Source organism: Alligator mississippiensis, chromosome 1 (genome assembly GCF_030867095.1).
Source record: "Alligator mississippiensis isolate rAllMis1 chromosome 1, rAllMis1, whole genome shotgun sequence".
NCBI lineage: Eukaryota > Metazoa > Chordata > Crocodylia > Alligatoridae > Alligator > Alligator mississippiensis.
In genome coordinates this window covers 18,241,691-18,265,164 of record NC_081824.1, presented here as the reverse complement: position 1 = coordinate 18,265,164, position 23,474 = coordinate 18,241,691, and the positions used below count along the sequence as shown (strand labels likewise).

General features: G+C 45.2%; 1 long non-coding RNA gene across 1 annotated transcript; it reads left to right on the top strand.

Annotated features, from left to right (window-relative positions):
* The first annotated feature begins 2,576 nt into the window (after positions 1-2,576).
* Positions 2,577-10,385, top strand: LOC109281101 (uncharacterized). The gene is made up of 3 exons (XR_002087663.2): positions 2,577-2,744; positions 8,762-8,852; positions 10,054-10,385. It is a non-coding gene; the product is annotated as an uncharacterized LOC109281101 (long non-coding RNA).
* The last annotated feature ends 13,089 nt before the right edge of the window (positions 10,386-23,474 follow it).

The following is a 23,474-nucleotide window of genomic DNA, read 5'->3' as shown; positions in this document are numbered from 1 at the left end:
TGCATGGATTCTACTCCCATCACAATCAGTAGGATGTGGGGCAGGGTATTAACCTCTATTTTCAGCAGACTTTGCTCTATCAGAGATGGAAAGGGCCACTCTAGCAGTGTAGAATGGCCTAAAAAATGTTTAATTTACATTGGTCCTGACATTCACACCAAATTTAGGGTAATTTTTCCCCCTGTTGGAGCAGTGTAAAGGGGCCTAAACACAATGATAACTCATAGTTACATGGTTTCATAGTTGGTAGGGTCAGAAGGGATGTGAGCAGATCATCAAGTCCAACCCCCTGCCATGGCAGGAAAAAGTATTGAGGTCAAACAACCCCAGCAAGGTGTTCATCTAACCTCCTCTTAAAGACCCCTAGGGTAGGAGCCAGCACCACTTGAATTGAAAGTTGGTTCCAGATCCTAGCTGGCCTGACAGTGAAGTAGCGCCTACTGATGTCTAGTCTGAATCTATCATCTGCCAGCTCATGACCGTTATTTCTTGTCATTCCTGGGAGTGCTCGGGGGAACAGGGACTCCCCCAATGCCTGCTGGTCCCCTCTGACTAGTTTGTAAATGGACACTAGATCCCCTCTCAGCCTTCTCTTGTGAAGGTTGAACAGGTTCAGGTCCCGTAGCCTCTCCTCGTAGAGCCTGCCCTGCTGCCCCCTGATCATGCAGGTGGCCCTCCTTTGGACCCTCTCAATGCTGTCCACATCCCTCCTGAAGTGCGGCGCCCAGAACTGGATGCAATACTCCAACTGTGGCCTGACCAGTGCCGCATAGAGAGGGAGGATCACCTCCTTGGACCTGCTTGAGATGCATCTGTGGATGCATGACAAGGTGTGGTTGGCCTTCCTGACCATGTCCCCACACTGTTGGCCCATGTTCATTTTGGCATCAATAATGACTCCAAGATCCTTTTCTGCCTCTGCACTGACAAGAAGGGAGTTCCCCAGCCTGTAGCTCTGCTGCTGGTTCTTCCTCCCCAGGTGCAGCACCTTGCACTTGTCAGTGTTGAAACCCATCCTGTTCTCATCCGCCCACCGCTGTAACCTGTCTAGATCCGATTGCAGCCTATTCCTCCCTTCTAGTGTGCCCACTTCCCCGCACATCTTAGTGTCATCAGCAAATTTGAATAGGGTGATTTTTACCCCCTCGTCCAAGTCACTGATGAAGATGTTGAACAGTGCAGGTCCAAGGACCGAGCCCTGGGGGACCCCACTGCCCACATCCCTCCAGGTCAAAAATGACCCGTCCACCACCACTCTCAGGGTGCAGCCCTCCAGCCAGTTAGCGACTCACTTGACTGTGTAGGTGTCAACGCCACAGTCCCCTAGTTTTTTAATGAGGATGGGGTGAGAGACAGTGTCGAAGGCCTTTCTGGAGTTCAGAAAGACTACATCCACTGCTACCCCTGCGTCTAAGTACTTAGTGACCTGGTCATAGAAGGCCACCAGGTTGGTCTGACAGGACCTGCCTCTAATGAACCCGTGTTGGTTGCCCCTAAGCATAACCTCCCCTGCTGGCCCCTCGTGGACTTGCACCAGGATAATTCTCTCAAAAAGCTTACCCAGGATCGAGGTAAGACTAATAATCAGGAACCATTTAAGGTACTTAGGAGGGTGAAAGTCAGAGAAGTCAGCAAGCATCTTCTCACTGTCATATGACTCCCATACCATTTTATCTTCCAATCACCAGTGTAAAAGGCATCTTCTGTGATTACCAGCTGGCCCTGTTAAGTCCCCTGAACAAATTAACATGTTGTCTTCCTGTTTACTATCATGCCTTGCATCCTGTCCCTCTTGAAATGGACCTTGCTCACATAGGGCATTTGTACACATGCTAGCACAGCAGTGGCAGATGCTTTTCAAACCACCCAGCACTGCAGCACATGCATTTGTGTAAAGGACAAAATGAGCATCAGTGCTGACAAAATAGTGACGGCACACTTTTGAACTCAAACGCATCAAAGATATTTTAGTTCAACAGTGCCTTGCCACCATTTTCTCCACATTGATGTGCATTTCACTGCTTATATAACTGCACACAATGCAGCACAGTGCACACCAGCTCACATGTGGAGCAGACTTGATTAACTGAGTCTGCTCTGAGGCGTCGGATCTCCAGTATGTTGCAGCATGGAAAAGCGTGTGTATAAATGCCCCTAGGGCCAAACTCAGCCTCCATTGACATCAATGTATAGGTCCCAGGCTTTAGATTTTTCAGTTATTCAAAATTCTCAGTTGTAGATTTCTTTGCTACAGACTAATACTCTTAACATAATGTATTGTGTGAAGCCCTTTTGCTGAATTCAGGGTGCTTGCAAGCTGTCCTTTTATTCTCAAATTTGTGATTGCTTTATCTGTCAGTGAGAGCAGATGTAAGCAGACATCCCTTCTATTTGGGCTCTCCAGAGTTTAGCTCATAGACTTGTGTTTATATAATACAGGAACTAGGGAAGTGAATGGTTAAATAGTTAAACAGTAAGCATATTTATACCACTAATGCATTACAGTTAATGTTTGACACCAGACGCAGTCTGCGGGGGAAAGAAAGCAGCACAGTGCCCCAGGAAGATGGCTTGTCACAGCACGTAGCTCCTCCTTTGCCTCCCTCTCCCCGCAGTGTGCTGCTGTTTTGGAAGGGAGGAAGGGAAGTTGGAAAAGGAGAGGGGGGACTAGTTGCAACATGGAGGTGCTACTTATGTGTTATCTGTTAACCATTAAACCAATGTCATTAGAGGAGTTTAAACAGGTAATTATTTAATTGATATGTGCATCCCTAATAGAAACCAATTTAATAACGTACATTGGCCTGGTAGTTAATGTTCTCCATGGACTTAATATATCCTGCACATTCAGGAACTCCAGGAGATGGCCAGGAAATGTTTATTTCTCTACTATATTTATCATTTTTCTCCTTCTAACATTGCATATATTTTATTTTCTTTTTTCTGCTTAATTCCCATTAAGTACAATTCTCTTCCTTGTGTATGTGTTGTTGTTTTTTTCTGATACCAAGAGTGCATTAAGCATCAAGCCAACTTTCTCTTTTCCCAGTCCATTTTGTATGTATTAGCTCTGAATAATGCTTAATTATTCTTATTCAAGATTTACAGTCATATTTTACCTACTGCAGTTATAGTCTGTAGATCTTAGGATCTGCTTTTTATGTACCATTAAATGTAGAGGTCACAATAAGGACAGAAGCCCAATTCATCTAGAAGCATCCACATAAAAAGCCAGTCCTTGCTCTAAGGCAGGGGTGGGAAGTGCCCTATCCTGTCACCACCCTGTGATCCCAGGGTCTCTATGAAGACCAGCCAGGAGCTGTGTGGGCAGGGCACATGGCCCGGTGGATGGGATGGGTCCATGGATGGACGGGAAGCTGCATCCAGGAGCAGCGTGGGTGGGGCCAGGTTCTTATGGCTGTGACAGTGTGGGGCTGGGGCCAGGGCAAAGCCATGATCTTCTCCCTGCATGCCCCTGCCTGCCAGAGAGGTGAAGGGTCAAAGCCCCTCTGGGTGAGGACCTGAGTCTCCCCACTACAAGTGTTCTTATCAGTCACCTACTAGGGCCAAAATGTAGGTAGTCTGCCTTCTTCACTGTCTAGCACCTGTAGTTTAAGGTTTTGCTGGGTACAATTGTGTGACTTATGTATGTGCGTGTGGCCCAACCAAGACACAGCCTACTTAAGCCTGTTCAGCAGTAGCTTATCATCCATATTGCATACAAAGTAGATAGCCAACTGTGCATAAGTGCCAAAAATGGCTGGACATCTGCCATTTGTGCACTTAAAATAAAATCAGATTTTGACATATATTCTGGTTATAAGAATCATCCCAATAGGCTTCAGTTATATGTACTAATGCAAAATTGCTCTCATTAGCACCAGTTTTATTTCAAATTATTTCCTAGGTTACCTGAATTTGTGTACAGATGTTTCATTACATTTATTGCTCTTATTCTCCATCTCAAGTCTTCTTGTGATGGCTGATTTTTATTTCAGCTGCTACATGCTGAATATGTAAGAATTTAACGTCCCATTTATGATGCTAATACTTGGCAGGCTTAGTGGACCATCTAATCAGCTGTATAAGACAACATTTCCTTGGAGTACTAAGCTTAGGGATGTATAGCATGAATAAAACAGCTAGTTCTTAGCTGAGAACATCATTGACTTTAAAGGCCCCCATACCATTTCCGTGTCCTGTATCAATTTGATACTTTACACAGAGATATGGCAAGCAGAAACAGAATAACATATTAGTTAAAGTTATCATATGTATTTGTATGGTAAGTTTTTATTCTCTAACTTGCATATTGGTTACGGTGAAAAAAAAAAAACAACTTTACTGCATGTAAAAAGACCTGAGAATGCACAGTTCCTTAGGTAAATAGTCTGAAATTATATTTAAAAGAATTTACTGGTGTTGGAAGCACTATTCAAACTAGTTCACTATGGACCACTGAATGAAGATGACTGGTACTTTAATTTCAGGAGGCTGAGCCCTAGAATTGTTCACTCCCTTGCACTATTCATTTGCACCAAGGGAAAGAGATAGCAGGTAGTGGGGAATCAGGTTCATGTTTTGGGGGAGGGGGGTTAAAAGATCATAAAAAGCAAACCTGAACTTCAAGAGGGTGGTGATGATAATGTTGGCCCCAGAGAGATTTCTCTATTTTCCTCAGACACCTCAAGAGAGTATCTGAGATCATTAAAACTTTCCTGGAGTCCATAGAAAATGTATGTCTCTCTGTCTACGTCCTGCTTTCCTTTCTCTCCATTATTTCCTTTGATTCGTTGACTTTTTCTTCTCAAGAGAAGCACAGTGATCTAATGGACTGCATCCAGGGCTGAAACCACCCACTTCTAAGGTCTAAACCTGTTTCTGCCACTGGAACAAAAGGTGACTTTGGTCTAATGATATACATTCTTACTTATTCTGCCTATAAAACAAGAGTGAACCTGACCTGCTTCATAGTAAGGGCTTACAGGGTAGAGTTTGCATGGTACTTTAAAAACTGAAAGTATTCTATAAATTTCAAAGATTATTATCCTCTGAGGTTTTGCTGCTTGTTAGCTAATACTAATACCCTGGGTGTCCAATACACATGTAGATGGCATTTAGTCTTACCTAGGGAAAGAACCTTAAAGGCCTGATTCACCTCTCACTTATGCTAACATATAACATAAGGCTAATAATTTTCATTTTCAGTGGATTTAGTTTTGCCCTTTGCCATAAAAAGTGAGATGTGAATGAAACACAGGCTCAGGGTCTTCATGCTATTTGATGATAACTACGTAACAGCCACTGAAACCCTATTCTTTTCAGTGGGTGCATATTAGTGTAACTATATTAGGATCCTTGCAACTCCATAGACACTAGATGCATAATTTAATAAATGTAACCCCTTTTTCTGCTTATGAATTGTCTGTGAATGGGCCAGGATTTCCAAGGAACTGCTCACTCATCAGTGTAAGAGGGTTCATGTGTTAAAATGGAATTGCAGCCTATGAGCTGCTTGCTATAAGTGCTAGGCAGTCTTTGAACCACAGTTGGTCATATGAGTCACCTAATGTTGTCTCTGCTCCTCAAACTAAACTTATAAATAGTATGAGTGCCTGAAGAAATCATTGTGACTTTGATTATATCAGGGAGAGGGCAGATTGGGGAAAGAATGCCTTGGAGAGAAAGAAACAGAAATAAAGAAACAGGAGATAAGGACATGTAAGGGATTCTAAATATATTTTCCAGTCCACATTTGTGAAGAAAGGGGCATTATTATTATATTCATCTATGTCTATGGTTTCCATACCGAAAATGGCTGGGTTCCTTCATGAGAAAAGTGAAAAATAACCAGGACAGATTTCCTGCATAATAATTTTCCGTTCTGGCATCCCACTTAGTAACCTTTCTCATTGCAGATGCTGCTGGAGAGCACTGCCCTGGTGCTGATTCATGGATCCTATAACTCTTGTCTCTCTTGTACAGTCTTCTACCTTCCTGGGACGACATGGGATGTCCTTGACTAGCCTAACATGGCACACACCTCTCAGTGGCTACGTTAGCAGATGATAGCGGTGGGCATCTGTACTAGGAATTCATGTCCTTTTTCAGTGTCTGACCACATTACAGAACTAGAGCTGGATGAATAGGCTTGTCTCTGACATACTGCCTCGGAAAGTGTTTTTCAGTGGTGATATTACTTCCTCTGTAGGGTTTCCTCCCTTATTTGTTTCCTAAGGTTTGTGTTCCTCTTGTATACAAAACTTCCTTTCCCTCTTCCTTCCCCTATTTCAGGGCTCAGAAGCATATCCAATATATCTGGAATGGTTACTCATGCTAGTATTCACACTGCTTTTGCTTTCTGGGAGCATTCTTGCGTGTAAAACTGCATCCTAATGTCCAAGAGCAAATTAATAAAAAGAGCTGCTAATGACAGAGGAAAACAAAATAGCAGGTTTCATTTGCAAGAATGGTCACCATCACAGCTTTTGTTGAATTTACCCATTTCTAACAGTTCATGAAACATCTCCAAAACTAAAGGTAATATAATGAGGTAGAAGGGCTGAATTTTAGCATCAGCTTCACAAATCAAAATGGGAAAGGCTGTAGCTTAATATTGTAGTTTTATTTGGTTGATTATGTTTATGTGTATTTTTTTCTAAAACTTAAAGGGCAAAGGGTAGACAGATTATTACCTTGAAGGCTGTTTTAGGAGGCAAGCAGCAAACCTGATTTTTGTCTCTTCATATTAAACTCCTTGCTTCTGACTTTTCTGTAGTCTTTTGATACACCCATAATGTTCCCTGTCATGGCAGCATGCTTTCTTCCTGAATGCGAAACCTAAAAAAGTAGCTTTATTTCCTCTTTGTCTGATTTGAGCATCATATACCAAGAAAACAGAGGCACCTTTCAAAATCACTAATGAGGGAGCATAACACTGGGGCAGTAAATCTAAATCACATATTTAGGCTGGGATCTGACCTTACAGGGGTATAAGAAAAGGCTTATCTTTTCCCCTGTGCCTTAGTCACAGCTGGAAATGAAGGCTTGAAAAATAAACTTTATGGAAGCTACTAATATTACAAATTGTATCACCACAGAATAAATCACAGAAGCCATGAAACACAACATACGGTACCCTGTTTTCAGCCAAATGATTTATTCATGAATGTTCCTAATTCAAATGAATCGTCCATGAATATTCATGAATTATTCCTTTGTAACTGGATATTGTAAGGAAATCCAGGCTAATTACAACAGAGGGTCTCTGCTAACATTAGCATAGTGGCAGTGGGAACATTTTGGAAGTTGGAAATCCTTATTTCAGTCCCAGCTGCAAGTACTTCATGTGTCTGAATGTGTACAGGGGTCAACAAAGCAACTATGTAGGGATGCTTGGATGTAGACTACTGGAACCTATCCAGCATATTTGTAGAATATGCATCATTAAACCATGCATATGACATAACTTATGGAGAGCTGAATAATAGACTTTCATGCAGAGCCAGCCCAACAGGCAAGTCAGTCAAGTGGCTCTTGGGGCTATATGTCAATACAGCTAGGAGGTCAAGTTCTGCTCCCAGTTACGATGGTGCAACTCCACTGACTTCAATTGAGTTCGTTTGGTGTGAATGAAAGTCGACTTTGGCCTTCTATGTAGACTCATAAATCACAACCTGACTTGATTTCCCCTTCCAGTAACAGCACTGAAGCAGTTACCGAGGCAGCTTACAATGCAATTTCCCATCTGTTTCCAATAACCTGGGGTCCAGCTGGAATGTCATAAATCTGGCAATACATTCTTGCTTGTCTCAAGCTGAAACACCAGCAGTAGAATGACCCCTTTCTCTTTCACTTTCCCAAAAAAATGAACTCCTGTTTGAAATTATTCCTGAGGGCTTGTAGGGTACAGACTTCGAGAGGAGCTGTTGGTTTGACTTTGCTGACAAATAAAAGGGCAGTGCTGAGTAAGATATAATATCTGGGCTCTTGTTAATCTACTGAATGACAAACAGGTGAGATCCTCGGGGAATTTCGAGAATTGTGTGTCAGAGACATAAGGGACTATTATGATGATCTAGTTTGACCTTCTGCATAAATAGACCTTAAGAACTTTCCCCACTAATTACTAAATCAAGCCAATAGCTTCTGTTTTGTATAGTGAATATATTGTAGAAAGATAATTTAAAGGAACCATGTAATAAAGAATTCATCATGTGATGTCACAGTGGTTAATTACTTCACTCTTAAAAATACTTACCTTCTTTAATTTCCTATTTCCAGACCATAATTTTTTTAAGGAGAAAAAGTGGCAATTTTCTCAGGTATATGTTAATAATTTCTATGAATTCCCTGTTATAAGAGGATTCATGGCTGATCTAATGGGATCCATCTTGTTATAACTTTGTCTTTTAGAATAAAACACTCTCCGCTATCTCAAATCTTATCCTCAGGCTGCTACAGATGGACTGTGATTATGTCACCTCTTAATCTTTTCTTGGATAAGTAGATTGAACTTTTTCAGACTTTAATGGAAGGCAAGGTTTTCAGAGCATGGGAAACTTGCCTTCATTCCTGTAGCTCGTTTCTGAATCTTTCCCAATATTTCAACTTCTTTTTTTTGAAGCACGAACACCAGAACTGAGAGTAGGATTGCAATAAAAGTTTTACTTATGCTGTACACAGAGGTAAAGACCACCTTGTTACCCCTACAAAATATATCCCTTGTTTACATATCTAAAGATCTTATTATCTTTTGCAGCTAACATTGTATTCAGTGCCCAGATCCCATTGTTTATAAACCATGATGCATCAGTCCTCCTCAGCCACTGCTTTCCAGATGTCATCATCCTGTAAGAGTGACCCAAATTTATTCTTCCTAGTTGTATAATATTTTGCAAACAGTAAAAGTGTTTCTGTACAACTATTGTGTTGCACTGTACCAAGTTTTATGTCATTTGCAAACAGCATCATGAGTGAGTTTATATTTTCTTCTAGATATTAATTGTCTTGGAATGCAGAATAATGTCTTTTTGGGACATCGTTGAAACATCCCCAGTCACTAATGTTTCTCCTTTTACAGTTATTTGTTTATTAACTAGTTTGTAATTGGTGAAATACATACGATTTGGCTGTGCTCATAAATGAAAGTAAGGCTATAACTTCTATGAAACGATGTCCAATGTAAAATAGGCCAAAATCATTAAAAAAAAAAAAAAATCTTTGTCAAGCTTTTGCCTATCTCCCAACCTTAAGCAGTCAGATGCAAAAGATGCTGCTGATTTTTCTTCACAAAGTTGAGAAGATTCATAGGCACAAAGTGAAAGTCAGTCTCAATTGAGGAGATGGTGGGGGGTTTAACCACAGCTAAAGTCACAGAGAAAAATGAGAAAAACAAAACTGAATAGATCAGAAAGGGAAGAACAATCAACAAAAGCACAGCAGGGGGGGTTTGAATAGTATGGATAAGAAGGAGGATGCTCTTATTCCAGGCTTACAGCTATGGCAGTTTTGCTCTGTGCTTGATTTACATTGTGTCCCTTCTATAAAATCATATGCCTGAATGCTGCCAAGAACTCTGCTGTTGCTCCATTAAATGTAATTCCCAGGATGCTATGGGGTCCTAGTTAGCATGAGCACTGAAAGACAATTGTCCTGAAAATTTAGATTGCTTGTGTCTCTAAAACCATCAAGAAATAGCTTAACGAAAGTCCAATTAGTGCCCAAGTGGCTGCTTGTCTGTTTTCTCTGGTTGTGTGATTAACATTATTAAAATATATTAGAAGTAATGTATAACTCATAAAGTGGAAAATTATATTACAACATAAATATTCTAAATGAACCTTCCTCAATCCTATATGTATAAACAAAGATGAGGGAATTTATGATTGTATGGCGTGATAAATGAGAATTAGCTTGAGTTTGTGAAATGGTAATTATGTATGTTGTAAATGAATAATGAAATAACATTTACCCACCCACATGCATGTGATCTATATTTGATGTGTTGAAATTAGTCATTTCAATGCTTCTTTTTAATTTTTCCACTTACAGATTGTTCATGACGTGAAGATGCATCTGACTGTAAACAGGGGCTGAGATTTTAATTATTTTTTCCTCCATGAAAGATTTCTAAATAAGCATCAACTTTGGAGAGCCAATGAAAACATGATTGTACAGGCTTTTACCACATGTCCTATTCTCCATTGCAAGAATGGATTGCCCAGCTCTGAAACCCCCGCCTCTCCAGGCCTTCGAGTCCTGTGCGATGCCTCTGAGTGGAGTACCCAGAATGTGGGGGGAACAATGGAGATACATTGATTTGCACCAGCTTTCTATCATTTACTTCATTTTGCTTTTTACAAATATTATCTCTTTGAAATGTACTCTTTGTTCTCTTTTTTTGTTTTATTTACCAGTTTCACCAGTTCATAGGTTGTTTCACCAGAAATTACAAATTTCTTCTTGTGTAAACTGCAAAATTTGGGTTCAGCGTTTGAAAAGCTCATGTTTCAGAAATGGTCTGTTCGTGGTTTTTGCTTGGCCTCATATAAAAAGCAGGGGCTGCTTAAAAGTTATATCAGTCTGAACGTACTCAAAGGGCGCATTTACACGAGATGCATTACACCAAATTAACCTACATTAATGTGCATTACAGGTATGCATCTATAAGTACAAGCCCTTAGTGCACATTAACTTAGGCTAATCACACCTAAATTTGATGCAGGTATCAAATTTAGGTGTGATTAGTTAAAGCTCATTAACACACATGTAGACATGACCTGGCACTAACTTAAGTGCCAGGTCTGTCCAGCAACTAGGGGGTTGGCCTGAGCCCAGTCCTGGGGCTCCTGGCAGGCCACCTCTGCCCACAGGGCTGGGCTGATCTCTGGCAGACCCTATTTGCAGCCATGTTGAGCCTTGGGGCACACAACCAGGAGCCTGAGGGAGCCTGTAACTGCGTCCAGGAGCCCAGCAGGCCCTGTGCGCCCCCCAGACAGGCCGCAGGCTGCCTCTGCCTGTCCTGTCCCCCTTCAGAGTTCCTGCTTGCCCACAGGTGAGTGTTGCAAAGGGCTGCAGCTTGATGCACCCCTTGACCAGCCCTGAGATCTCCCCAGGGCTGCCGCCTGTCTCTGGCAGCATGGCCAGCACCTGCTCCCTGCTGCTGCTCACCCCCAGGTGCTGTGGTGAAGTGCCTCTTTGTACATGCTGTGGTGAAGTGTCTCTTCCATGCAACTCCCAATCCCTGGCCCTGCCCTTCTGCTGAGTGCTCCTGAGCACTGTCCATGGCCAGCATCACCATCACCGGGACAGCTGTGTGAGGGCCAAGGGATCCAGAGTGGACATCACATCCACCACATCCTCCCTGTCAAGACCTGGCCCTGCCTACATGCACACACCAATTCCGACTGCCCAGGGCCCCACCTGGACCCAGGAGGAGGTGTGTGAACTCTTGGTGCTGCAGGACCATGCCAGCATGCCAAGGAAGGTCATGTGAGGTGAGCACTTGAATGCCCACATTTATGAGGCCAACTACGGCAGGATGCATGCACAAGGCCACCCCCAGATGGCATGGCAGTGCCATGTAAAGGCCAGGGTCTTGCAGGCTGTGTACACTGGGCACAGTCAGTCTCCCTTGCCAGCAGGGAGGCCTGTACCAAGCCTCCAGTCTCTCCAGCCCCAGACATATGGTAAGTCCCATGTTGGGGCAGGGCCCTCCCAGTCCTTACCCCTGCTCCTGCTCCTGCTCCCTGCCCTCCCCCTCCACCCAGCATGCCCTCACTCCTCTGGCCCTAAGTCTCCCAGTGCATAATACAGAGAGGCAGGACACAGTTCAGAACTTCATTGAGAAGCCCACGTCCCTGCAGGTGGGTAGGCACAGGCCTCTCACACCCTCAGGAAGTTGTTGATGTTGGTAGTGATTTCTATGTGTAGTGCTAACACAGGTAGCCTTCCAGGTGGAAGCAGGGGTTGTGGGGAAGCCTGGGCTTACCCTCCACACCATCATAGCTCAGGGTCCTGAGCCAGGAGCACAGGTGTGCCTAGGGCACCAGGAGAATCAGAAGCAGTAGGGTGTAATAGCTCAGGCACCCATCCACCTACACAAACAGCTCACCATGCATGGCCCAGGGCACATGCAGCATGGACATGCGCAGAGTGCAGTGGTGGCATTGCAGAGAGGGGGCAGCCCTCAGGTGCCTCCCTGGAAAGATCATCTGCAGAGTGGGTGGAGGTGGGGCCAGCCTCTCTCCTCAGTTGCCCAAGAACCGCGCATGCCCCAAACCTAGGCATCCGGGGCTGGGCAGAGCAGTTGGCCTTCAGGGGTGGGGGGAGCAGGGTCTGGAGCTGTGGCAGCAGGTACTGCCAGCAGCCTTGCCTGTTCTGCCCTGGGAAGGGGGCAGCAGAGACAGGCAAGCTGGGAGGGGGGCCTCAATTGGTAGCCAGCTGGTCATGATCCCTGGGCACCCAGATGTAGCCATACCTTGATCTGAGGCTTGGAAGCACAGGGCCTCTGGTGCACAGCATCTTATCTCTGAAATGTTATACACTCTCACAAGAGTTTTCCATTTCTTGCCTCTGCAGGACCAGCATCTGGTTGCAGGGGAGAGCCCACCAGCCACAATGGGGATGCAGATTTTGGGATGCCTCCTCCCAGTGCCAGAGCCTGCCGCATACATTAGCTGCACTAGCAGCAGGTGTTCAATCTGACCTACCTGCTCCAGCACCTGGTGGAACTGGCTGAGGGGCCAGAGGTACGGGCAGTGGGCTAGCAGGAAAAAGACATTGCCTGAGAGGAGGTGCTCTGGGCCTGGTTGTTGGCTCTAGAGAAGAAGCTCCTGTGGCTTTTGCAGGAAGAGATAGCTGCTGACTGCCGGGCAGCAGAGGCCGTGGAGGATGAACATCAGCCCTGGTCCTGGCAGTCACGTGCCTGCTCCCCACTGCCCCAGGTCCCCTGCCACCCATCTGCTTCCAGCACTGCTATTCACCCACAAGCCCCAAAGACCTGGAGGTGCCAGGCATGGCACCACCAGGGGACTCCAGCCCTGCCTTTGGGCAGCCAGATGGAGAGATGCCCATTCCAGAGCAGCACCTGCCACTGTTGTCAGTGGAAGAGCCCCTGCCCCATCACCCATCATAGTCACCATGGCTCCCAGACCCAAGAGGGAATGGTTCAAGGCTGGGGTGCTGGCTGACTGTCCTATAGAATCTGCCCCCTAGGTGCCCACACCTCACAGCCCACCTTTCACAGGCAATAAAAGCCTGAGAGGCTGTTGTATGTAGTTTGAACACTGAGGAAGTGGGTGCTTTATTGTTGGAGGGGTGGTGGAGGGACTCTGTTTGTTGGGGAGGGAGGGGCAAGAGGGCTCTGTGTGTTGAGGGGGGAGGGATGAAGGGTAGAGGTGAGGGTTGTGAGGGAAATAAAGCTGTTTCCTTCAACCCTGTGTGTGTCCTGAAAGTGGTACTTGAGATGGGCAAGGGGTAGGGAGTGTGTAGGCAGTTGGCTAAGCGGCTTAGAAGGGGCTGCTGTAAGAGGTGGGACATCAGGGCTTCCTGCATCTGGTGCCCTGGCCTCCACCAGAAGGTGCACATCTCACCTGAGTCCTCCTCAGAGGGGACCCACCACTGGTGCTACCACTGCAGGTCATGCTCCTGCTGCCAGGCCACCTCTGCCTGGCATGCCTCCTCTGCCCAAGCCTCCCAGAATGCCTCTCCCTGGGCCTCACAAACAATGTGCATTATGCACTGTGCAACAGTGACCCAGGGGAGGTTTTTCTTGGCCACCTCGAGGTGGGTGGTGAGGCAGCACCAGTGGACTTTGAGACAGCCAAAGGCATACTCCACAAGGCAATGGGTTTAGCTAAGGCAACAGTTGCAATGGGCCTGGTGCGGGTCCAGGTGCCCAGTGTAGGGCCTCATGTCCCATGGGAGTAATGGGTAGGTTGGGTCCCTAATGTGGAGGGGTGGGATGATAATGGTGCCTACTTGAAGGTCCTATACTCCTAGCACATTGCACCCACTTTCCATGAGCGTGCTAAGTCCTGAGTTCCAGAAAACATGAACATCATGTGGGCTGCCCACCCAGCTAGCACTGACATCTGTGAAAATGCCTTGGTTGTTGAGGACCACTTGGAGGGCCACTGAAGGAAGCCGCTGCAGCTATAGTAGGGGCAGCCTGAATCGGTTGGGTAGGCAATGGGGATGTGTGTCCCATCCAGAGCCCCAGTGCCCAGAACCATTTGACCACCACCTGGGGGTCATGGACATGGAGGACCATGTCCACCTGCATGTCCTGAAGGGTGCCACACACCTCCAGGATGGCCTCCCCAGTGGTGGCTTTGCCTACCCCAAACAGGTGCCCAACATAGTGCAGGCTGGTGGGAATGGCCAACTTGACCAGTGGCTGGGCCAGGCAGGTGTTGGTCGGGAAGGCCCAGAGCATCTCAAGTGTTCTGGCACCCCAGGTGGGGTCAGAGCTGGTGCAGCAGGTCCTCAAAGCTGCCCTGGGTCATTCTGATGGCATTGACCCACTGCTCATAGTCCCAGTTGTGTCGTATGATGTGGTGCCACCAGTCCCAGCTGGCACAGCGGGCCCAGAGGCAGCAGAGCTGGGCAGCCAGGAGAGTGATGGGAGCCCCAGAAGTAGTGTCCTGGAAGCCCTGGTCATCCTGGCTGGAAGCAGCAGCTCCATGGCAGTGGTGGCCATGGGAGGGTATGGGGCACTCATCATCCAGATCATTGGGGTGGGTGAGAGAGACGGGCAGAGCAAAGTTGCCATGAGTCAGATGATGGTGATAGCGGCAGGCCAGCAGAACAGCCATGGCAGCTAGGAGGATCAGGGAACCTTGTTCCTGGGTGCCAGGGCCAGGGGCTGTGGCAGCCAGCCATGGCTGAAAAGTGCAGCTGAGGCAGGAGCAGAGCTGACATGGGTTGCCCGAGTTCCTGCCGTGCTTCTTCTCTCCACACAGGAAGTGTCTGCACAGAGGTCTCAGAATGGGTAGGCGGGCGGGGGCGGTGTTTTAAGGATGGCTGCCGAGTGCTGGCAGCTGGGCCTGGCTTCTACATGGCAGCCATGTGGCCAGAGGCTGGAGCTTCTCCTGGTGGCCACAAGGGCACATGACATGGCAGGACAGGAGGGACTTGGGACTAACTTTCATCCCAATTCTCTGCACGACTAGATACCTGCTGAACCTCACTTAATGCATATTAGCTTAATGCCCATTAAATTTAGTCGTGCTTATTTGGACTTGTAGATGTGCCCAAAGTGCATGGAGAGTCTCAACTGAAGGTTTAGTTTGGTCCCCCTTATGCTGAAGAACTCTGAGTAAACAGTTCAGGCTCTGACTATTTAATAACAACAAAATATTTTTAAAGAGAACTGAAATATGTAAATTAGAAGCTTCCAATGCACTTTAAACTACCCTTCAGAAGTGTGTTTTTTGGACTGATATTGTCTGCACCTAGAAATCAATTATGTGCAGTCAGTAAAAATTACAATATTAACCTCCAGAGAATTAAGTTAAAAAGTAATAGAAATGAGGATTACAACCAAAAGCTAGGGTTTTCCCTTTGTCTGGAGAATTTATTCTGAAGTGCACTGAACGTTCTCTCCTGCAGAGATCATATCTTGTATTAGTGAGCATGTAAACTCTAAACTAATAACATATGATTTATTTTAAACAATTATGTTTTAATAAAATCCAACCAATTTCATATCCATGATAATGTAGCATGCTATGTAAATAGTTTAAGTTACCTTACATGATAGCTGAATACTTGGTTAACAACATGCAGATAGAAATCTATATTTATCAACAACAAACAATAGTCTATTCTTCTGTTGCCATTCTCAATCATGATCAGTAAATCATCTGCAAAAAAAAGATTTCCCCCCAAAATAGCTGTGGTTCTGTTTTCACATTATATATAGATTTAATACATAAGGCTGCAGAGAGATATTAAAAAGAAACTGCATGATATTTACAGGCTGGACAGTACCCTTTTTACTTGCACAGAGTAGTGATTTCTAAATGAGTAGTTGTACTGAAATCAATGGGATGACTCACAGAGTAAAGCATTACTCTCTGTGAATAAGGGTACAAATTGGACCTTAAATGACCATAAGTGTTCCTCTGCTATATTATGTCTGTTTAGAAAACCATTAAAGACAATTACTGGGCAATATTTAATTCAGAAGCTCAAAACTGAAGCCATTGCAAGATGTTTTATTGCATTTCTCATTTCATTAATTTTTCTCTATAATCTATTTACTAGATGGGAATTGTAGAAGCCCATTGCCACATTCACATTGTTCAAAAAGCTGTTTGACTGCTCAGGCAACATATGGCAAATGTATAAATGGTTATGAATAAATCATGAAACATCAAAATTATTAATAACTGATAAAGCCCTGAAAAAGCCTTTAGCTGAACATTATGAAAGTAAGAGAGAGTGCCTTGGAGAACTGTGTCTTCACTTAAGAAGTTAGCACTCCCACAGTCTGGAGTACTGGGCTTAGCAAGCGACTTTGTGGAGCCAGCTATCAAAATGGCTTTAACAGTGGTGACTTGAAGATAATGTCTAGTGGAGTCTAATGATGGAGGAGGTGATGAGAGGAAGATAAAAGATGAGATTGTTTGGGGTATTAGAAATGGAAACATCAAGCTAAGGCTTGCTGCTTTAATGGCATCTTTCACTATATGATCTCAGAGTGCTTATTGTAAGGTCAGAAACAACCATTAGATCAGATGGCTGACTTCCGAATGCTACAGAGTATAGAATTTAATTCAGTTTAACTCGGTTGTTCCTGTATTGAGCACAATAACTTCAGTGCTTTACAAACACTATGAAGAGAATTCTACTTCACTGCTAGAATTTCTGCTTTACCTTCTCTTTTGCTTTATGTAACCACCTGAATTATGCTTACATGCCTAACTTCCATATGCAGCTATATGTTTACTGGATAAGTTTATCCCACATGCTCATACTAAGAAGCAATTCAGTACTATGCAGGAGGAATCTAAGTCCGTTTGCTCATCATTGCAATTCAACTTCTCAAGAATGTGCCATGACAAGCCCTGAAATTGTAATGGACCAAATCCAAAGCTAACAAGTGGTTGTCACTAAACTGAGACTATTAGGGTAGAGCCGCCCTTTCACTCAACAAAGCCATTACTTCTGCTCTGCACATGGAGCTCTGGCTCCAGCTCCTGGACGCTTTGGAAGGCAGAAGGTGCCCGGGTAGGGAACTTCAGTCTGGGGGCTGCCACCAGAGCTCCACGTGTGGGACACAAGCTTCCAACCTGAGCCAGGCTGATGCCATCAAGCTGCCCCAGCCCCAAGCAGTGTTGCACAGTGCAGCAAGAGCCGCAGCTGGAGGTGAGGGGAGAAAGCCCTGCCAGGCCAAGTCAGCTCCTCCTTGCCTGCCACGGTGATTCCCCTTCCCATTTCTGCCAATCCTGAGCCACTCTGGGAGGCAGTGAGGAGGGCGGGGGGAGGAAGCTTCAGCCCCATGGCTTATGCCGCCTGCGTGGAGCTGCAGCAGCAGCCCCCACACTGAAGCCTCCCACCTGGGTGCCTTCCGCCTTCCAAGGCCGTCTAGGGGCTACAGCCAGAGCTCTGTGTGCAGGGCAGAAGCTTTCCATCCCCAACCCCAGTGGCACAGCATCATGGTGGTAATGGTAGCTGCAGATGAGGGGGGCAGAACAGCCCCCCAGCCAGCCCGTAGCTGCTTGTTAGGCTGCAGCCCCAAGTGCTGCATAGGGCAGAGGGTGAGGTGCTGGCAGCTGCCAGGCTTGGGGCCTGCCACACCCTTTGAGCTGGCATGGGAAGCCCGCTTCCCAGCCAACACCCACCTGGCGGGGCCAGATGCCGCCTGGCAGGGACCCTTGTGGGGGGAAGGACTGGGGTTATTCTCCCTTCCTCCCACTTCCAGTGGAGGGGACAAGAGGGGGCTTATTCTGCTGCTTGGCGGCAGTCAGGGCAGGCAGACCCAGCTGCTGTCTGCTGGGGGCAGTGAGGGTACAAGGAAGAATGCCCCCCCTCCTTGCCCCCTCAGGGGTCATGCTGGCCTGTGGCTGCAGCAGCAAAGGGGGGCACCCAGCAGATTCGTTTCAGGTCCCTGCCACTGGGACAGAGAAAGGGGAATGAAACCCCTGTCTGGCTAGGCCCCTGACCCTGCCTGTCCCTGCTCTGGCTGGGGAGTAGAGGGGAGGGGCCAGCCCTGCTGGACTAGAGACAGCCCTGCCCACAGACCATGCTGGGATGCTGGGGGACTCTGGTTTAAGTTAAACCAGGAAGAGTCTGGGACAGTGGGACAGACATTGCATATACTGATTTGAGCCAAATCAGTTAAGTCTAATACTACATTCAACCAAGTTTATCTCAAACCAGTTTTGGCCATTTTGAAACTGGCTTATGTACACTGAATGTCTGTTCTCTCACATGTTTAAAACAGTTTCTGGTCACTTAAACCAGTTCATGCGTAATGTCTGTCCCTAGCCATAGTAAGCTTGTTCATTAAGCAACAGCACGATTATCAGCTCAGTACATATTCCACTTCCCGCTTTCAGAAAACAGAGTAGCCAGCCACTAGAAAGCCTATAACCCTACAAAGTACATTTTAAACGGAAACACACAATCCTAGGCCTGCTTACTTGCCAATATCACAGTTAATTAGCCAAATTTTGATTGTATGTTGTAAAATGGTTAATATGATTTACCAGTGCTACAGGTGAATAAAAAGTAGAAAGTTTGTTCAGGTAAATTTAACAAACTTGGGCTACTTACATCATCTGTACCTAAACTATTTGGATCTATTAGGACACGTCTACACGTCACTGTACAGCAATGTTACTATGGCACAATATGGCACAATATGGGCGGTTACTGCTCTATGAATGTGGCGCACAGTTAGATTTTGCCACTATGTTGCTGTAGCAGCACACTATACCAGGGGAGCATGCTGCTATGGTGACTTACCTGCTGATCATGTGTAGCTCCACATAGTGTGTCAAAGGGTAATGTAGCACATTGCTATGTCACCATATGGTTGACATATAGACACATCCTTAGAGTCAGAAGATTATGGGACACTATGGGAACAGGTTTTCTTGTGGAAATTCTACCAGTTTCTCTCCTTAACTATGTCCAGAATATTGCTAAATAAAGAGTGTTTCATGTTGTATACAAAGCACCTCCAGACTGGAACGTGGAAGAACAAAATTCATTTAATTTGGGGAAGTGACATTTATAAGCTTTCATGTACTTAAGCTTTGGGGACAGACATGAACCCAAGGGCCAACCTGCTAGTGTTTAATTCCATCCACTTGAATTTATGGTAACTATGGACACTTTTTTTTCTTCTTTTTTTTTGAAGAGTTGGTACTTATCACCATAAACCTGTGATTGTCTGACATGCACATTTTTAAAACACCCACAAAAGCACTGTCCCACTTAACGGCTGCGTCTACATGAGATGTTTACTGTGGAGACTAATTAGCTCCACAATAAATGTCTCAAATCTGCATGTGTGACCCTACTAGGCTGCAGGAAACTAATTAACCCCACAGCAGGGTAGTACTTGTAAGTAAAAGTACTGCCCTGTTATGGAGCTTTTTACTCCGCAGTACTACACGTGTAGACACTGACATGGCTGGCTGGGGCACACGGGTGTTTGAGTGCGGGGGGTGCCTGCCGACTAACATGGCACTGGAGAACCCCCTGCCCAAGCCAGCCCCTATGCAGCATGTTGAACCAGGTCAGAGCATCCCCAGGCTAGCAGGCTGACCCCTCCAGGCTCCCTGCTATCTGGAGCTGCTCTAACCTGGCTCTACATGCTGTGGTCCAGGGCGCACATTCAAATGACACACCCTGAAGCAATAAACTTCAGAGCAATAAGCACCAGAGTTTATTGCTTCTAATTAATTGAATGTGTAGATGCGTCCCATGAGGGTTAAATATATTATGTATTGTTAGATAGACAGATACTATTTATGGGGTGAATATTGTAGATATTGTATATATACACTGTACAGGACTTATTTCTCCATTTGAAGTTGTATTTAATTCAAGATTCATAATATTTTTTTTCAGATTAGCTTTAAGTGGGGATTTGCTTATTCTTAAAATATGTCGTTGAGTCTAAAGGTGTCTGAGCTTCACTGGAAGACAGTGAAGATGAACATGAGAATAGATAAGACTTTCAGTACTTACAAAAGACTTTCAAGTCCTGAGCCTGTTAGGACTTTTTTAAGAAGAAAACAAATCCTATCAGACATTTCTTGATTTCAAGGAATATGTATGTACAAACTGTGGCATCACATCTGTGAACAGTTCCTAAACAAAAGATGTGATTTTTGTCACATGCTTAATAGGACAAATAGCATGAAGCTGCTTACAGAGCATGAAAAATTCCATATGGGCTTCAATAGAGCGAAACTTATCTAATACCTTCTTTTACGAACATAAAGGGACAGATTGCCCTTGGGTAACAAACTCATTCTTCCAATGAGTTGAGGTGGGAATCTGAGTGGCATTTGAGGATATTCTCAAATCTTATGGAAAAAAATAGGTTATTGCATGTCATAGTTCCTGTGATATATAAAGCACAAGGGTTATAATGACACCTACTAAGCAGCGTTCAAGCAAAGATGGGCAAAACAGTTTGTAAATGGGCTTGGGCTTTGTCAAACTTCACTGACTGGCTTTTTCCTTCTTAAACAAACCAAGGGGTACTTCTGATCCAAATACTATTTTAACTAAATACCCCATATGATAAAATAGAAAGGAATTCAGATCTAGATCCCCCATTTTTCTAGTACCTTCCCCACAAGATTTCAGTGTTATACTAAGGTTCAACTAAGCAGTTATAATTTTGGATAAATCCCTTCTGAAACTACAGGAAATTCTAAATATTGGAGATGAAAGTCAAAAGAGCTGTCTAACCATCTCAAATAATTTGTCATTACAGGAAACTGCAGACAAAATGTTGCTCATGCTTCTGATAGCATCACTCATCTGAAAAGCTTCCATATGGGTGACAAATAAGCAGAAATATCCAGAGAGCTAAGAAACATATCTCTTTGGCTATTAAAGGTGCAACACATTAAATGGAATCAGCCAGAATTTCTGTAGTTTAGCATATCTCATTTTCTCTGAATCTAGCAAATTTGCTAGGACCTTGAATATTTTAACACTTCTAGAGGATTGTTCATGTTCTGACTTCATTTATTTTACATATATTTTCACACTCTATGTTCCATTCAGCTATACCTAACCTCATAGGCATGTTATCACAATGCAGTCATTCATATGTCATATAACTTTTTTTAACATCTCTTCTCACTCATTTTAGTGATTAACTTTTACTGAAATATAATAGGGGATACAATGCTCTGAATTTTGCAAAGTTTCATCCAAGGATCTCAAAGTATTTTACAAACCATTCTTTAGTATCACAACAGCCTGGACAGTTAATAAAGGTAATTATTCCCATGCTACTGATGCATTAATTTTGACAGGGTGAGGTTTATATAAATTCTCACTATAGGATCAGTTTTCACACTGTTGTGTTTCCAGCACATAATTTGAGAGTGCAAATACAAGATTTAGATATCTACATTAGAAAAGTCCTAGTATGTTAGTGACAGGCATGAAGAGCTGGCCTTAGAGGTGGGCAACGTGGGTGACCACCCAGGGCACCATAATCAAGGGGTGCCCCCCCATCCCCTCCACACACAAGTGTGAGCAGCCTGCACTCATAGCAGCGCTCTCCCCCCTCTCACCCTGCTCTGCCCTGCCCTGGCCGATCCCTCACCCAGACAGGAGGAGCAGCCCAGCCCACCCCCCACTTCCAGTTGCTGCTCAGGAGGACCTGGGCTGGGCACATGCAGGTGGGGTGGTTCCTGCTTTGGTCCATACACCTTGCTCCCAGGCTGCACGCCTGCCTGGTGCACCATGCTGCTCTGCCTTCCCACTGGACTGCACCCTGCACCCCTGCCTGCCCGCCTCTGTCTCTGCCTGAGGGGAGGCACCAAAATACAAGTTTGCCCAGGATGCCATTTTCCCTGAGGCCAGCTCTGCAGGCATGATACAAGCACCCATGTCCTGATTCCCAATTCCATGTGTGCATAATCCTTGCTACATTTTTGGTTTCTCCACCTATATCAGGTTCATGCTTCTCTGTTACTTTGCTCAGCTTTCTCATTGCACAGAATTACAGAATAGTAAAGAAATGGGACTGGAAGGAACCGCAGGAAATGATCTAGTCCAACTCTGCCCAAGATAGGAAGGGTGCATCCAGATGAGCACGCACGCGAGGCTTGCAGCACCGCAAGCTGTATGCGCCATACATACAGGCATTCGCTGTGCTGCTAATTTGAAGCATGGTGGGTATTTTTTCAGGATCTTCTCTTTGCACTCGGATTCTCATGTGCCTCCTTTGTCACTGAAGAACAGCAAGAAGTCTTTTTGGGTGGTGCATCAATATTTGGAGATTGGTTCATTGTTTGATGCCTCGTTCTCTAATAATCCAGCATTCAGGCAGGGTCTTCTTCCAAACACAGTTAACCTTTTCTTTTCTTGTGTACAAGCTAGTTAGGCAAACTGAGGCATGCAACATTATTATAACACAGGCATATATTTAAACAGAAATATTTTCAAAAAAAGGAGGAAGGAGGACCCAGGGAACTATAGGCCAGTTAGTTCCTTGCCTCGATCCTGGGTAAGCTTTTTGAGAGAATTATCCTGGCACATGTCCACGAGGGGCCAGCAGGGGAGGTTATGCTTGGGGGCAACCCATTGGCGAGTCCCTGTTCCCCCGAGCACTACCAGGAGTGACTAGAAATAGCGGTCACAAGCTGGCAGAGGGTAGATTCAGACTAGACATCATGAGGCGCTACTTCACAGTCAGGCCAGCTAGGATCTGGAACCAACTCCCAAGGGAAGTGGTGCTGGCTCCTACCCTGGGGGTCTTTAAGAGGAGGCTGGATGAACACCTTGCCGGGGTCGTTTGACCCCAGTGCTCTTTCCTGCCATGGCAGGGGGTTGGACTTGATGATCTGTCAAGGTCCCTTCCAACCCTACAAACTATGAAACTATGAAACTATTACAGAAAAACTCTAGTTTGTCACACCTCCCAAACCTGCCTAACAAAGCCTACAGTAGTCAGAGAGGTCTGCAACCTTTGCGGTAGGGGGAGCAATAGAAATGTTCCCTTTCCTTTTTGGAGGAAGACCAGTGCTTGAAACAGGATTGGAGGTAAAAGGAAAGCAGGACACCCATGACTCTTCTATTGCCTACACAGCGGGACTGGCCTGGTTCAGGAAGCGGGCTGGATATTATGAAAAGCTGAGGTAACTAGCAGTCCTTCCCACAGGGCACTAGGGATCTTTCTCTGCCTTGCCTTGCTGGTATAAAATGAGCTGTAGAGCCATAATCTAACCCATAATATTCTGTGCAGTTTTAGAAGAGGAAAA